Source organism: Elephas maximus, chromosome 5, assembly GCF_024166365.1.
Source record: "Elephas maximus indicus isolate mEleMax1 chromosome 5, mEleMax1 primary haplotype, whole genome shotgun sequence".
NCBI lineage: Eukaryota > Metazoa > Chordata > Mammalia > Proboscidea > Elephantidae > Elephas > Elephas maximus.
The window spans coordinates 89,534,038-89,551,506 of record NC_064823.1 but is presented as its reverse complement, the minus strand read 5'-3'; the positions used below and the strand labels follow the sequence as shown (position 1 = coordinate 89,551,506).

At 37.0% G+C, this 17,469-nt stretch overlaps 1 pseudogene; it reads left to right on the top strand.

Moving 5' to 3' along the window:
- Positions 1-17,469, top strand: part of LOC126077127 (UDP-glucuronosyltransferase 2B31-like) — a 269,121-nt pseudogene that overhangs the window by 57,242 nt on the left and 194,410 nt on the right.

Below are 17,469 nucleotides of genomic sequence, written 5' to 3'. Positions count from 1 at the left end.
GCCTTCTCTTGTTCTGAGTCCCGCTCAAAACCCACAGCTTTTGAAGTAGAGCCAAGATGGCAGACTAGTCAGAAGTGCTAAGATATCCCAATGCAATAGAGATACAAATCACTGAGTAAAACAGATACGGATGTCAATCCCGGAACCCTGAACCTTAAATGAAGGGATAAAGTATTAGTTCAGAAGTCACTGAGATGGAGAAACAGACAGATATCAGGAATGAAATAGAGATACAGAGTGGACTTTCCTGGCCAAGAGGCATGTCTCAGTATGGTCATCTAGGAATAAAACCAACAATCCTGTACACGGAAAGGCACCTGCACAAAACCCCCAGTAGGAGAAAAAAGTACAGTGCAGATACATCCAGGGCTAAGTAAGACCACATTTACTGGCTGTACCTCAAGGAAGAGCTCAGACTCCTCTAGGAGAATGTTCCTACAACACTTACCTCTCTGGTGAATACCAGCTGCAATTGTCCCACCCCGGCAACCACGAATGCCAGGAATGAGAGTACCAGCCCACATTGTTGCTCTCCTCTGTAAGTCCCCTGTGCCTCTGCCTTCTCCCGCCTTATTAATCTTTCCTCCTTCCTGTCACCCAGACCCCAGACCCTTCCCCACCATCTCCAGACCTCTCCACGACAATAAACACACTCTTCCCGATAATTACACTGACTGTAAATTGCTTAAATGCACCCATAAAAAGACAGAGAAGGACAGAATGGATTTTAAAAAAAAAAGACCCATCAATACGCTGTCTACAAGAGACACACCTTAGACACAAAGACATAAATATATTAAAGATCAAAGGATAGAAAAAATATACCAAGCAAACTGCAGCCGAAACAGAGCAAAAAAAAATGAAACAAGACCCATACCTCACACCATGCACAAAAACTAACTCAAAATGGATCAAAAACCTAAATATAAAATCTAAAATTATAAAGTTCATGGAAAAAACAAATAGGGACAATGCTAGGAGCCCTAATACATGGCATAAACAGTACAGAAAACATTACTAACAACGCACAAACACCAGAAGAGAGACTAGATAACTGGGAGTGCCTAAAAATCAAACACGTGTGCTCATCCAAAGGCTTCACCAAAAGACTAAAAAGGCAACCTACAGACATGGTAAAAGATTTTGGCTTTGACAATTCCGACCAGCATTTAAACTCTAAAATCTACATGACACTACACAAACTCAACAATAAAAAGACAAATAACCCAATTAAAAATTTGCAAAGGATGTGAACAGACACTTCACCAAAGAAGACATTCAGGCGGCTATCAGATACATGAGGACATGCTCATGACCATTAGTGTCATGGATTGAATTTTGTCCCCCCAAACTATCTGTCAGATTGGCTAGGTCTTGATTCCTTTGTATGATTATCTATTATTTTATCTTCTGATGTGATTTCCCTGTGTCGAAAATCCCATCACTATGATGTAATAAGATGGATTAGCAACAATTATATTTATGAGGTCTACAAGATTAGGTATGTCTTAAGCCAATCTATTTTGAGATATAGAAAGAGAAGTGAGCAGAGAGACATGGGAACCTCACACCACCAAGAAAGCAGTGTTAGGAGCAGAGCACGTCCTTTGGACCTGAGGTTACTGCACTGAGATGCTCTCAGGCCAAGGCAAGATTGATGACAGGGACCTTCCTCTAGAGCCAAAAGAGAGAGAAAGCCTTCCCCTGGATTTGGCAACCAGAATTTGGACTTCTAGTCTACTGGACTGTAAGAGAATAAACTTCACTTTGTTAAACCTATCCACCTGTGGTATTTCTGTTATAGCAGCACTAGATGACTAAGACAATCAGCCATTAGAGAAATACAAGTCAAAACTACAAAGAGATACCATCTCACCCCAACAAGGCTGACATTAACACCTCTTGAAATGGTTGAACATCCACCAATTCTTTTTGGTATAATGCCTCTCTGTATTTTATCCATCTTCTTTTGATGCTTCCTCCATTATTTAATGTTTTCCCCATAGAATCCTTCACTATTGCAACTCAAGTTTGAATTTTTTTCCCGAGAGTGGAACGGTACTTTTATTTTGTTGCACAAGGAAAGGAGACAGTCAGGGCTGCGAGCACCAAGACTGTTCATCAAGGGAGAGAGGAAAGCTTAGTTTTAAGACTTTTATAAGTAGGAAGCTCATGCAAGTTACATCAGCAACATTCAGCACAATCCTTCTCTCCACTCTCTATTTTTTTGTCCATTCTGCCAGGTTCTGACCACTTCTGTAGGAAAATATTCCAGTTGGAAGCCCACCATCTATAGAGCCTCTTTTTGTTTGTCCCAAACGTCCACTTCAATATAGTAGAAATAGATGACTGCACTGAATATTTACTTTCCTTAGGCTGATGGTGATGGAGGAGTCCATTACCAGGAAACAAAAGAGGAAGTCAGGCCTGCATTTGTCAGTCCAGTAAACTCACCTCATTTGGCATAAGTGGCTATCACGATTTCATCTGGCCTGCCTCAGAATTGTTCAATAGTTTCCCACTTGTTTGCAAAAACATAGATCATGGAAGAGCCATAAGCCTCCTTTAGATTTTTTCCAAAACCATCTTTTGGGGAATTCACTGTTGTACCAGATTGTACAAATAATTAAGACAATATTTCTGACATTGAAAACATGGAGAAATAAGTATAATAAAACATCAAAATCGACATAAGTAATGTTATTTCTAAGACATTGTGACTTCATTTTAAGAAATATTGGACTTTAATAGACTGAGCACACAGAGACCTAAATGCAAAGTGTATTTTGGGGGACTGAAGCTGTAGAATACAAGGGCAGTAACTGGCTCAATTACAAACCAAGAAAAGACTTTAGTGGAAAGCCTTTAGTGGAAGGTTTGGAGATAAATAGAACTTCAAATTTTCCTTTAAATTAAGACACATTTCACAATAATACAGTAAGAAAAAAGACTGGACTTAAGGAAAGTAAATCCATCCCTTTTCATTAGCACTTGAGTTGTACTCTGTTTTTCCTAGGAAATCTGCTGTCACCTTTATCTTTGTTCTTCTGTATATAATGCGTCTTTTCTTTCCCTCTTGGGCTGCTTCTACTAATTTTTCTTTATCATTGGTTGTGGGCAATAAAATAATGAATCACCTTGGTGTTGTTTCCCCCCGCCCCCTCATATTTTTCTTAGTCTTGTGTTGCGTTCATTGAGCTTCTTGGTTTTGTGGATTTATAGTTTTAATCACATATGGAAAATGCTTGGCCATTATTTCTTAAGTATTTTTTCTCTTCTCCCTCTCCTTCTGAGACTCAAGTTACACCTATCTCTCTTAGGTGGCATGACGTTGTCTATAGGTCACGGACACTCTGTTCATTTTTTTTTTTTCAGGATTGTATTTGAAAGCATCTATTGCTGTCTTCAATGCATTAATCTTTGTCCTGCAATATCTGATTTATGATTAAACCCAACTGCATATTTTTATCTCAGACAATGTACTTTTCATCTCTGAAAGTTCAATTTGGGATTTTTAAAAAATATTCTTTATGTCTCCACTTCTTGAGCATATCGAATACAGTTGTAAGGACTGTTTTAATGTCTTTATCTGCAATTCCAGCACCTGTGTCAGTTATAGATTGTTTTTAGCTGATTAAGTTTTCTTTTCATTATTTCATTCTTCTGTGTGTTAGCACGCTGCTTAATTATTTTTGATTGGATGACAGGTGTTATGAATTTTTCTTTGTTGGATACTGTATACTTTCATATTTCTATAAATATTCTTGGGTTTTTTTTTAGGTCACAGTAAAGTTACAAAATAATAGTTTCATACATTTAGGTTTTGTGCTCAGTCTACAGCTAATTATTCCCCCTTATTGAGGTAAAACTCTTCTGAGTAATCTCTCCAATGCCCGTGAATAATGAGATTTTCCAATCTAGCTAAGGAGAAAAGGTACTTTCTCCAGCCCTGTATGTTTACCTGACACTAGTCCCTATTCTTCCAAAGGAATTCCCCCAGCCTGCACTAGTTTCTTCATATGCATATTCACAGAGGCGGATTATCCAATAGGCAATGCAAACATGTTGCTTAACTTGCTTACCAGATCACCTGTAGTGAAAAATTTCTCACTTTTTCACCATCAAAGAACCTGCTTGTAGGTATGTCTGGCATCTGTCCCTACCAACCCTACAGCATCTTCCTACAGAATCAAAGAACCTTTTCAAATTACAATCTTGAAGGGGACAGATTGCCCAGCAAGCAAGGTAAATACGGGCTTACTTGTGCTATTTACTAATCTGTCAAGAACAATTTCACATGAGTCACCCTACAGATTAGTAAATAAGCACAAGTAAGCCCATGTTTAACTTGCTTACTGGGTAATTTGTCCCTGCAAATACATATCATTACTCAGCTACAGTCTCCAGGAGTCCTTCCTGTAGACTTTGAAGTTTTCTCTATTCGCCTTTGTCTCCCTGGACTGCTGGCTCCATCTTCTTAATTCAGAGTCCCCAAACTATGCCTGAGTTTTTCTTCTGAGTATGGCCTAGGAATTCTCTCAAAGTAGTAAACTGGGGCTGTCATAAGACACAAGTTGTTTGTTTCCTACTTCTCAGGGTTTACAGTCTTTTTGTTGCCCAATTTTCAATTTCTCCAAAGACATTGATTCATACACTTGGTCCACTACTTTAACTGTTTCAGGAAGAAGGGTACATCCACTTCCTACTTCTCCACCTTACCTAGAAGCAGAAGTCTGCTATCATTTCTAAAGTATCTGGTAATTAGCAGTGGTATCTAACTGCCATCTCACTTGCAGCGTAGTAAACATAGTTATAAACAAGTTTTAGTTTATTTTAAACTTAACTTAAGCTAGGGTATTTTCTTAACTGCACTTAAGTTTATACTTTTTTGCAATACTTTTGTCTCAAGAAATTACTCCTTTCAGTGTCCTTTGCATGGAGAGTTTTGCTTTAATTTTGGTGTAGACATTAGTGTACAATATGCAGAATAACTAGCAGAAAACAAGCCAACTGAAAGCAACGTTTTTTAAAGGGAATGTTTACTTGATTTTTCTCCCTTCTTGGTAGTTGAATCCTGACTATGGAACTTAAGTAGCAATCATCTAATATGATTTTTTCTATATTTATCTCTATCAATAAAAAAAAAAAACTTTTTTTTTTATCAATGCCTATTGTTATTTCTCTTAGTACTCATTGAGTTGATTTTGATTCATAGGGACGCATGTTATAGACTGCTTTTCAAGGTTTTCTAGGCTGTAATTTTTACAGGAGCAGATCACCAGGTCTTTCTCCTGGGAAACTGCTTGGTGGGTTCAAACTGCAAACCATTTGGTTAGCAACCAAGTGCACTACAGTTGCACCACCAGGACTCATTTCATCTATAACTATACCTATGCCTATATTTATTTATGTAGCATACCTGGAGAGAAATTTTTGAAAAAAGTCATTTTTAAGACAAGCAATGGATAATTTAGATCAATTCAACTCGTTGAGTAATTAGAATTACATTATAGTACTATACTGTTGTTAATGTATATATTGCAATATATGAACCCGTTACTGGTAGCTTCAATACCATAAAGCTGTTTGGAGCTGAGAGACAACAATGCAAAAACTGTCACAGCTGGCAATATTTAAATTTTCCCCTTATACTGACATTCCAAAAGTTGTTTGCCTTGGGCAGTACATCAAGTTAAGACTCTGACGTGTGAAAGGCATGCCTTTCTTTAGAAAACAAAATGTGTGAAAGCAGGGTACTAGTTATCTGGTATCACTATAACTGAAATATCATAAGTGGTTGGCTTTAACAAAGAGAAAATTATTCCCTTACAGTCTAAAAGGCTAGAAGTCCATATTCAGGGCACCAGCTCCAAGAGAAGTCTTTCTCTCTCTGTTGGCTTTGAAGGAAGGTCTTTGTCATCAATCTTTCCTTGGTCTAGGAGCTTCTCCATGCATGAACCCTGGATCCAAAAGACCTGCTCTGCTGCCCGTGTTGCCTTGTTAGTGGTATGAAGCCCCCACCTCTCTCTACTCACTTCTCTCTTTATATCTCAAAAGATATTGGCTGAAGACACAATCCAATCTTGTAGATTGAGCCCTGCCTCATTAACTAAACTGCTACTAATCCCGTCTCATCAACGTCGTAGAGATAGGATTTACAACACATAGGAAAATCACATCAGATGACAAAATGGTAGACAAATACACAACACTGGGAATCATGGCCTAGTAAAAATGATACACATATTTTTAGGAGACACAATTCAACGCATGACATTATACCCTTTGCCCCCCAAAATTCATGTCCTTGCCACATGTAAAACACATTCACCCCATCATATCATGCTAAAAGTCTTAAAACAATTCCAACTCTAAAATCCAAAGATTCCTCTTTATCTGTGAAATCTAGAATAAAAGCTATCTGCTTCCAAAGTACAATGGTGAGACAGTCACAAGCTAGACATTTCGATTACAAATGAGAGATGTTGGAGGGAAAGAAGGGATAACAGGCACCAAGCAAGTTGGCAGAACACATTACATTAGCCGCCAAGCCTTTGAAAATAATCCTCTGTTCTCTGAGACCAATTACACAATGGCTCTGCCCTCCAGACCCTAGGTATTGGCCACGGTCTCTGGATTCTGAATGGAGGCCTTTGGTCTGAGCTTCACCTCTCCCTTCCAGGCCCACTGGAATGGCAACTCTGCTCCCTTGGCTTTAGGCACATCATTCTCCTAGTCCATGTGAGTGGTGACACCACCCTTAGGAATACCAGAGGCCATGGCTCCACCCTTTTGAGACCCCAGACTTTGTGACCATACCCTTTGAGACTGAGGCAGCTCAGCTTCCTGTATATCTTGTCTCTTCAGCTTCTGATTCCCAGTTTCTTGGCCTCTCAGCCCTAAGGCTTGATGCCTGCATCTGCCCTTTGGGACAAGTGTTCCAAAGCCCAGTAGCTCCACACAAAAATGTCCGGAGGCACCCCTCTCCACCAGTTTCCTTTAGCCGGAAGGTGCTCAAATCTCTTGCTACATGGGTAGCAAGCCTAATGCTATCAATAAGTGCCCAGAGGCACCACACTCCACGAGGAAGCCTTCTGGACTCTGCCACTCAACTCTCTAGCTCTGTGGGTCAACTCCAGTGCTGTCTCTTACTGGTCTCCTGTTTCTGCTGCTGCTGGTTTTCTAATGCTGTTTCTTGCCATCTGCATCTTCACCAGTGAGACAGCTCTCCTTATTTCCTTCTGACTTCTCACCAGAATTGTCTGATGTCCATAATTCCATGAACAGTCTCTTTAAGGCAATCTAAGCTTTTACTATTGGGCATCTTAAAACTCTTCCAGCCTCTCTCCATTCACAATTTCAAAACCACTTCTACATTTTAGGTATTTGTCAGAGTATCACCCCATTCTTGGTACCAAACTCTCTGTCTTAGTTATCTACTGCCACTATAACAGAAATACCACAAGTGGATGGCTTTGAAAAATAGAAACTTATTCCCTTGCAGTCTAGAAGGCTAGAATTCCAAATTCAGGATACGGGCACCAGGGGAAGTCTTTCTCTCTCTGTTGCCTCTGGAGGAAGGTCCTTGTCACCATCTTCTCTTGGTCGAAGAGTTTTCCATGCAGGAACCCTGGCTCCAAAGTACATGTTCTGCTCCTAGAGCTGCTTTCTTCATGGTATGAGTTCCCAAGATCTCTCTACTCACTTCTGTCTTTTATATCTCAGAAGAGATTGACTCAAGACACAATTCAATCTTGTAGAGTGATTACTGCCTCATGAACATAACTGCTGCTAATCCCATCTCATCAACATCATAGAGGTAGGATTTACAACACATAGGAAAATCACATCAGATTACAAAATGGTGGACAATCACAGAATACTGGGAATCATGGCCTAGCCAAATTGATGCACATATTTTTTGAGGGTACAATTCAATCCGTGACAGCTATATAGAGATCAAGTAATAGAGTAATGACAAAGGTTAACTCATCGTAGGTCCGTTGGGTCTGAAGTCCCACCCATGGTTCCCAAATGTATAATCAGAATAAATAGCAAGTTGGATTTTGGGTGACAGTAGTAGCTAGATCAGTCTTGGTTCAAGAGAGTCCATTCTGTTGGTGTAATACCATCTCCCGCAAACCAGAAGTGAAATGACCAATGATTTCATGCCACCCCTATGGTGGGTGCAGCCCTGGCGGCATAGTGGCTAAGAGTTCTGCTGCTGACCAAGAGATTGGCCGTTCAAGTCCACCACTTGCTCACTGGAAACCTGATGGAGCAGTTTTTCTCTGTCCTATAGGATAGATATGAGTTGTAATCAACTGGATAGCAATGGAATTTTTGTATAATGGGTATTAATTTTACCATTTCAAAGTATATGAAAATGGATCATATTGATTTAATTGGAAAAGCTCTCATTATTAACCTGGTTAACCATCTTTTTCTCTTTATTATCCATTCAGGTGTTTTGTTCTCTGTCCAAGTCAAGTTTTATTTTGGTGATTTCTGCTGACTCTTATATGGTGTAGGTTGGTTTAAAATGCAAATCTGTTATTTGTAAAAGCCTAGAATCCCACGTCACGGATGACAGTGGTTCAAAATGACTGGCAAATAAACGAGATAAATAAAGGTAAGTTAAGCCCTGGAAAAAATTGATCAAAAAACTTAGGTCAAAGAAGATAAGCTTTCAGAGATGGGTAGATCAATGATAGTGAGGAAGTGCAGGGTGCAAAGGTCAGGATAGAATGAAATAAAAATCAATGCAAATGCATTGAACAAGACCACAAGTATTGCAATGAAGTACAAAACTGGAGATAAAAACCAGGAAAACAATTGGAAGCAAAGGATCTTTAGATGTACAACTTGTAATAAGGAGGTCTCTAATTTAAGATATTAGCAGATAACATTTATATTTTAAACCATTATCTGACGATTCCTAGAGCCTTTAGGTGATTCCTAGTGGATGCACTATTACTCAAGTTTCAGTCATGAAACAAGTTTAGACCAAATAATTCGTTGCTTACAGTACCATTTTCCAGTGTGCTAGAAGAGCAAAAGTCCAGAAGGATCGTCACCTATTTCAGATTTGCCTGTTGATCAGAAAAATGAGGACGTTGATTAAATTGCTGTTTATGTCAGGAAATCATAGTATTCCACCATCAAGCTTCACAGCTACTCCAAAGCCTTGGGGTGTTTGTCATGAAAAAGGCCACATGCCATTAGGAAACCTCATATCTGCTAAAGCCCATTCATCTTCCCACTACTGCTAGATGAAAGATAATAGAACTTCTTTCTCTATTGCGCTGTCCGAATCCTAAAAGAGTGTATGTCATTGACAGAACATAACTCACATGAAGGACCCTAAACCGAGGAGTCTAGAAAATGTACTTCCATGTGACACATAGGAGGACTTATAAGGCAGTGGTAAATATTGGTGCCAAAAACAGAGACAAAATGTTTTCCAACACAGGAGCAGAACCCAATCTCAGAATTTATTTCCAGACAAGATCGGTAGAACAAGTTAAAAAGAGCCTCTAGTAACAATGTATCAACTTTTCTTAGCAGATCTACCCAGAACCTTCTCTAGTTTTATATGAGTTCCTACTTTCAGAATCTAAGTTTGTTCAAGAATTGGAAAACTAACTTGCCCATAGCAAATAATTTGGTCAAGGTCATGAGATAACAGCTAAAATTCCTATTTTCTTACTCAATCAATAAGCGATGATCTTTGAATCTTTTTCAACTTGATTTAGCCAGTCTTACTCTTTTTGCTCAAAGTTCATTTATCCAATAACAGACAGCTTATCAGTTATGTATAGGATACCATGTCAGGCATTATAGTGAATATTAATAAGATACTGAATCTACTCTCAAAGATCTTAAAATCTAATAGGGAACAAAAGGTATATACAGTTAAAAAAAAAAACAGTTTAGCATAGCAAAAATCAGAATGTGACAGTGTCAAATGTCAACTATCAAGTTTATGTCTTTTTTTACATCGAAAATTGCTTTTGCACCTATTTTATTTATATAAATAACTCATATTCTAGGTAATAATTTAGAGAATACAAAAAAGTATAAATAACGCCACCAAAATTTCCATGTATCCGTGGTAAACTTCCTTAACTCTGTAATGATTATAATATCATATAACATCTTTCTGTGTAAATATATTTGCAGTTATTGTTGTTATTAGGTGCCTTTTTTTTTTACTCATAGTGACCCTATTCACAACAGAACAAATCACTGCCCAGTCCTGTGCTATCTCGCAATTGTTGCTATGCTTGAACCCATTGTTGCATCACACACACAGATATTTAATTTTACATAAACGAGATTTCATAATTCTACCAAATATGCTTTTTAAAAAAATCACCCACTCTTTGGTCTACCTCCAATTTCCTGGCCAAACAGCATGCAGCAGCACCCCACCATCCAATGACTGGTATTGATTACCTCATGTGTGTCCTTTCATTTCTCTCTCCATATACAAACACATACACATATGTAAGGCAGGTTACCTTGATCTGTTTAACTAAAGTGTATGATCAACATCAGAAGAAACAAAAACAAAAATGATTAAATAAGGCTGAGGTCTGAAGGAGATTTGTGTTTTTTAACTCAAAAGCACATATATACTAATTGATCTGTTCTATTTTTTTATCACATGTATGAATTATTTACATTTTGCTAAGGTTTGTTTTCTTTTTCCTAATGACTTATTATCATCAAAGTCAAGAAACTGACAACAATGCTTAGCTGTCAATTTTACTAATCAGCATTGTTCTCTAAGTCCTCGCAAATTCAGTAAGTCAAGAAAAACATGTGAAAAGAATACAGTTTAGAACATAGGAAATGAATTTGTCATCACTTGTGTATAATATGGCTGTCTATTGAGATAATTTTAAGGTAGCAACTGAAAAATTATAGTATTGAAAAGTTCTGTAAGAAGTTCAAATATAGCAATATTAGAAATCAATGGATTTCCTAAGTGTCTGCAAAAATCTATCATAAGATATATTATAGATATTATCACAATAGCAACAGACATCATAAAATAAACATAATCTTAACAAGAAAATTTTAAATCCTATAGAAATGAAAATACTAACATTTAGTGAGGAATATAAAAAAAGACATGATAAGATAGAAAGACCTGCTATGCACCTTGGTGAATAATCTCAACATTAAATTATACTCTTTAAATAACTCTAGGAATTCAGTACATTTATTTCGATATCCTGAAAATATTTTGGAGAAAGACACAAATATTACACTAGGTTATTCTGGAACAGTAAATGCACAGCAATAAGAAAAAATTGAAACAAAGAGTCCACACTAGAGTGGGTCACAGTTATTAAAACACTATGGGACTGGGTTAGAAACAGATATGTAGATCGGTGAAGAGGCTAGAATCCAAAACAGATCCAGGTAAGCTGATCTGATGTATGTAGAAATTCAGTGTATGAAAAAATGGACATTTAAAATCATTTAGACACAATTACTCATTCATACATGGTATAGGGAAAATTATACAATGAGGTCCCCATGTCATATTGTCACAAAAACAAATTTCGGATTGAATTACAGAGTTAAACCCCAAAAATAAACCTTTAGTGTTTAAAAAATATATATATACAGTAGAACATGTTTTAGTATCTTGGGAATAAAATGGCCCAAAACTAAGAATCCATAAATAATTAACAGATTTAACTGTATAAAACCGTATAAAATTTAACAGTATAAAAATTTAAATTTTTATATGGAAGATGCCATAAAAAAAAGTTAAAAGATAACCTATAGATTAGTAGAGAATACTGACAACACCTATCAGAACAAATAATTCGGGTCATATACGTAAAACCAAAAACATAACCCTTTGCCATCAGGTTGACTCCAACTCATAGTGTCCCTTTATGACAGACCAGAACTGCCCCACAGGGTTCTCAAGGAGCAGGTGGTAGATTCAAACTGCTGACATTTTGGTTAGCAGGCTAGCTCTACAGCCCAGTTGCAGTAATAAACTTTAGGAACGCTCTAACTGTCCAAGTATAAATGATTGTATAAAGACATTTTGGTACATCTGTACATATGAAAAGATGAATGCATTAAAAAGATGAAAAGACAGACCAAAAAGCATTGATTCAGAAATATGTTCCTGACACATGATAGAGTAGAAAAAAAAATTGCACAAATATATATATATATCACATTTATCTAAATCAATAATTTTAAAACATTGTGTACAAATTAGACTACATAAACATAGAGGAAAGAGTCTGTAATAATGGACGTGAAACTGGTGACATGTTCCCACTGGAAATAATTGGAAAGTGAGGCTACCGTATTTACTTTATATACTCATTATTTTTTTATTACTTGTTCAGAGAACACGTATTACCTTTTCTTTTAATTTTTTTGTTCTTATTGTTTAGAATACACACAACAGTACACCATTTCAACAGTTTCTACACCTACAATTCAGTGACACTGACTATATTCTTCAAGTTGTGCAATAATTCTCACTCTTCTTTTCCAATTTGTTCCTCCCCCATTAATATAAACCCCCACTCACTGCCGTAGGGTCAATTCCAACCCATAGCTACAGTACAGGACAGGGTAGAACCATTCCATAATTTCTGTAATTGTTACTGACTAATAAGTAACATCGTGATAAATGGAGAAAATACTGAAGTTGTCAAGGATTTCATTTTACTTGGATCCACCACCAACATGCATGGAAGCAGTAGTCAGGAAGTCAAAGGGTTTATTACATTGAGCAAATCTGATGCAAAAGATCTCATTTTTGAGATTTTGAGGACAAAGGTACACCTGACTCAAGCTGTAGCATTTCAGTTGTCTTATATGCATGCAAAAGCTTAACATGAATTAAAACTGAAGAAGAATGATGTCTTTGAACTATGGTGTTGGTGACGAATATTGAATATCCCGTTGACTGCCAAAAGAACAAACAAACCTGTCTTGGAAGAAGTACAGCCAGAATATTCCATAGATGTGAGGATGGTGAAATATTGCCTCACATATTTTGGACACGTTATCAGGAGGGACCAGTTCCGGGAGAAGGACATCATGCTTGGTAAAGAAGAGGGTCAGATAAAGAGAGGAAGACCCTCAAGAAGGCGGATGGATACAGTGGCTACATCAATGGCCTCAAGCTTAACAATGATTGTGAGAATGGTACAGAACTGGAAAGTGTTCTGTTTTGTTGTACATTGGGCTATCAGTCTGAACAATCTCAATGGCACCTAACAACAACAACAATCTTTAAGGAAGCAGATTGCCACACCTTTCTCATGCCGAGCAACTGGTGGGTATGAACCACCAACTTTTTGGTCAGCAGCCAAACACTTAACCCACTGCACCACCAGAGCTTCTTCATATAAACTCATTAACCCCTAAGTTTCTTATCTCACCTTTCAAGTTGCTGTTGTCAATTTCATCCCGTATAGATAGATCTTAAAAGAGCATAATGCCCAAGGCACAGTTTCTTGATTAATTAAGCTAAAAGTATTGTTTGGTTTTAAGAAGACTTCAGGGGATATTTTTGATTTAAGGTTGAAAGATTATCTCAGAACAGTTTCAGGGTTTCATCCAGCCTCCATGGCTCCAGAAAGTCTGGATTCCATGAGAATCTGAAATTCTGGTTTGCATTTTTCCTCTTTTTGTTCAGGATTCTTCTGTAGAATCTTTAATCAAAATATTCAGAATTGGTAGCCAGGCACAATCCAGTTCTGGTCTCCTGACAAAGGAGGCACCTGTTCATGGAGGCAATTAGCCATACATTCCATTTCCTCCTCTTATTCCTGACTCCTCTTCTTCTTCTTCTGATGCTGCAGACGATTAGAAGCCAATTTTGTGCCTTGGATGGTCACTTGTAATCTATTAAGACCCCAGGAGCCACACAATGAACTAGGATATAGCACAGAAGCCCTAAATGTGTTATTAGGACAATAAACTGAGGTGCTCCTAAAATGGAAATATGAACCTAAACCTCGAAACCAAGAAATCAAATTCCATGAGGTGTTTGGTTGCACATAGCAGTCTCAGCAGCTATTTTTTTTTTTTTAAATCATTACAAATCTATCAGTCACAAGATGCATTGACACAGCAGTTGCAACAATAGACTCAAACATAGCATCTATTGTGGGGATGATGCTGGACCAAGTAGGGTCACTATGAGTTGAAAATGACACAATAACCTAAAGAAAACAACAACTTCCTATTTCATATACCTGACATGCCTGAGGACTCATCATTTTCAATGATATGACAAAGTAAGTTCAGTAAGCACTCTCAGAAGAGTGACCATGATGTTCTATGGCCAGGTGAAAACATAACCAGGAGCAAAATTTACTTCAGGAAGGAAACTACATTGACAAAGTATTGTGGTCAGTCAGAGACATTCGGGTGTACGTTTTATATAATACCATGCATATATTGTCTATCCCTTTCATTTAGGAACTGTTCTTACTGATAAACTTCAGTGGAGCTGACCATGAGAGCCCATGTCCTTCTTGCCTCCCAGCTGACTAGTCAGACAATCCCATTTCCCTGGACACACAGATAAAACCAGGCATGGCACAATAAAACTATCATCGCTATTCAGTCCTTTTGAGGAATTGATAGAGACACTGGATGGAGATAAAGGCTCTCTCCTTTTGCTACTGAGACATATATGGATAATGAAAGCCTAGAGATGGTGGACCATTTTCAGAACATTTACAGTATGCCTGAGAATAAAGCCATCATAGAATAAAGCAAAGTCAAAAGAGAATAGTTATACACCTGAGTTCAAATTCACCCCCTTGAACTTTTACTCTAGCCAATAAAATCAGTGATTTTCTAAACTCCAAATGACTGAATTTTCTTTTTCTCCTAAATTATGTTTGCAATATACTTTTAGAATCACAGAACTTTAGAGTCCATAGAAGAAACCATGCCTTTCACAGTGAGAGTCTATAATAAATGTCTGATTAAAAATCCACATCTAGTTACTCAATAATATTTTGACTTCCCTGTGCAGAAAACAATAATTTGGTAATCTTTCACATAATGTTCCTTTGTTAGATTTTTCATCTAAAAAATTGGGAGCAGAGAAATGAGTTACTGTGAGTATTAAATGAGCAACTCAAGCATTCACAATAAGGCCTGATGCTTGTTAAAGAATAAAGGCCAAACTTTTTAAGATTAACTGTATATTTAGCTCTTTAATATCCAAGATACAAAGCCTAAGTTGATATTTCAATGATTGGACTCCTTAGGACAGCCCTTTGCTTAATGAGGAAATGTGAACGTTTTATGTTTAATGTCTCCAGCAAAATTTAGCAGCATTTACATTTATTATTCTATGTTGTTTTTTTTTTTTTGCCTCCGAAATGGTGAAGTGGCTTCTTAGGAAAAAGTAAATTGAATAAAGACATGTTATTTAATGAAATCTGTATCTTTATTTGTAAATCTAGGATAGACACTAAAGCTTACAACATGATGTTTTCACAATTATGGACAAAGATGACTATATCTCAGTTGCCCTAGTTGCCTCCTGATTAGTCTTAAGACACCTTATCTGTGTCTTAATCTGTGTCCAGCATCCACTGATTCAAACAACCACAGATGGAAAATATTTGAAAAGGAAAAAAAGAAAGAAGTTTCTAGAAGCAAAATTGAATTTGCTGCACACCAAGCAATAGGCAAGGAAGTGATGTGCAAGCATATATCCTGCTCTAGCCTCATGCCATTTCACAGATCTTCAGTCTCTAGTCAACACGTGGTATTTAAGCATTGTTTGCTTGCTGTCTTGTTAATTCACTACTTGTGTTGGGTGCACACATTGTTCGCTAAATTTGTTCGTTACTTGTGTTGTCTGCACCCTTTGTTTCTATGAAAAAATGGCTCCTAAAAACCAATTAAGTGGTCAGAGGGTTAGTTTTTAAGTCTGTTTTAAAAGTAAATTAGAAAATATCTGCAAAGTAGTACACTTAGAAAAGGTGGAAAACAGTGGGCCGAAAATCTAAAATTAATAGGAAAAAACTTTCTGTGACCAGTTGACACTGAAAAATATTATGAAACAAATCTAATCCAAAATACCAACATAACATATTTTTATGCAAATAATCCATGACTTCTAAGATTGTTTGCCAACTGCTCCATTTCCCTAAGGTGTTCTCATTAGCACTGTTGTGGCATTTTTTAAATAAGATGTTGTTGTAAAAAAAAAAAAAAAAATTAGCATAGCTCTCTTACAAAATACCTTGGTGGTAGAGGGAGCTTTGGCAAAGGTAGAAGGTCCGTATTATTTTCATAAAAATACAGTAAATCAATTGTATACCATCAGTTCTTACAATAAAATTAGAAATAAGCTTTCAATAGCATTGGCTTAGGTTGCTTTAGGAAAAAGGGGCAATTGGGATTATTAAAATTCTTACCAAAAAACTTTCATTTATGTCTACTTATGCCAAATTCAAAAAGATAAAAACAAAAATAACAGAAAAGTGTGGCTCTTTCCAATTTATTTTCTATGAAACAACAGCAATGTAGAATATGGGAAACTTCTCCCAACACACAAGTTGTGAACGTTCCAAGCCAATGTATACTGTTTGGAGGGGAAGGCTAAACAATAGCAACAACCATACTACTGAATGTAAGGCATTTTTGCTTTTCAAGATGATCTAAAATTAGATAGCAATGTCTTCTCAATATTGTCCTCATCATTGACGACTGAAGGAAAATAATGAGTAACATTATAAGTTTTAAAAAAGAGGGAAGGAAGGGAGAAACTAAGAGGCTTCCACAACACTGCCATACAGTCAAACCATCATACTCCAACATTTGCTTACTTGATAGCAGACTTATTTGCTGAACTACATGTAGAAATACGTCAAAGCAAAATGTCCAGGCAGTTATAAATCAAGATCCAAAAGAAAGAAAACAAACAATAACCATAGCATGAACATCTATAAGTAAATGCACATTTACAAAAGAATGAATCAATACCTACATTCTTGGACTGTTTCCATTCAGCCCGATAAGTGTCAATTGCCAACTGTGAATTTTTGGTGGACTAGAGTTCTTCCAGTTCTTAGTAAACTGCATTTTTGGAACAGAGAGGGTCATAATAAATCCTTCTACACATGAACTTTAAGTGGACAGCTGAAAATAAATTTATTACTTGTAAACACACACCAAAAAAAAAAAAAAGTTTTTTAAAATCTTTAATCAGTGCTTCCAAAAGTGCTTGTCTTCAATATCAGACTCTCTTCCCTCAGTCTCTGTTCCCATCACATAATCCACACAATCACTCTTTTGCTGTTTCTCTTTATCCTCCTTCATCTTGCTCTCTATCTCTTCTGTTATCTGTGGGGCAGTCTCCATCTCCAATAGCACACTATTTCACAGGGTCTGCTCCTCAGGGTATGAGTCGGAAGTGGGTTTTCTTTTTACTCCTCAGGC